The sequence below is a fragment of the Sinocyclocheilus grahami genome, unplaced genomic scaffold (assembly GCF_001515645.1).
Source record: "Sinocyclocheilus grahami isolate Dianchi unplaced genomic scaffold, SAMN03320097.WGS_v1.1 scaffold11146.1, whole genome shotgun sequence".
NCBI lineage: Eukaryota > Metazoa > Chordata > Actinopteri > Cypriniformes > Cyprinidae > Sinocyclocheilus > Sinocyclocheilus grahami.
The window spans coordinates 5,961-6,961 of NW_015513650.1; positions in this window are offsets into that span (position 1 = coordinate 5,961).

Consider the following 1,001-nt stretch of genomic DNA (forward strand, 5'->3'; position numbering starts at 1 on the left):
TGCATGACCATGTTTTAGATCCCTTAAACCTACCCCATACCTAAACATAACTACTACTACAACAACTGCCTTACTTTGAACTACTCTAAAGTATTACCCAACCTGGTAGCCTGTAGGGACATTGCTTGCTTTGAGAACACCTCGCGTGGAATATTGCTGATAGGAGTGGCTTAACAACACAATTAGCAATCATCATGAGTCTGTGGTGGCCAAAAATATTGCCACCCTTGCACTTTTTTCAAATAATCCTTAATGTTTCCAGACCTGACATTAAATATGTTGACACTAAAACATATTTTGGTATACACATATTTATGTTTTTGGTGTGCAAAAATCTGAAGAATTTATATTCCAGATAATTTCACAGAGAAATCCTAAAATTGCCTGGACAATATTATTGGCACCTTCTAGAAGTAGTCATAGATAGATAGCCAAAGAAGGTCAGACACAAGATTATAGCTAAGTGTGGACAAGCTCAAGGCTACAAATGCATGTACGCAACGTTATCTAGACGATTAAGACTCATGGCACTGTGGCCACCTTCACTAGACGTGGCTGCAAGAGAAAACTTGGTGGAAGTTTGCAGCAATAAAAAAGGATTGTTTGAACGGTGTAAAAAGCACTTTGGTCAGCCTCAACACAGATTAAAGCTGACCTTCAGACACGAGGTATGACAGTTTCAACTTGCAACATCTCCATGAAAGGGGGTTGTATCCAGGAGGACCCCCACAAAGTCATGTCTGAAGTTAGCCAGAACATGCCAAAATACTTCATGGCCAAATCATAGATTGACCGAATAAAAGCTTTTTGCTGTCTAAGCCCTGCAGTCAAACATAGAGGATGGTACTGGTGAAATCAGGCAAATACAGCTGTTCTGGAGCACAATGTTGGAAAACGAGGCCTCTATCGAAAGGCACGGGTCTCACAGCAGGTCCAGTGTTCAAGGGCTTCATTTATAAAATGTTGCGCAGAAACCATCCTAAAATTGATCTTACGATCAT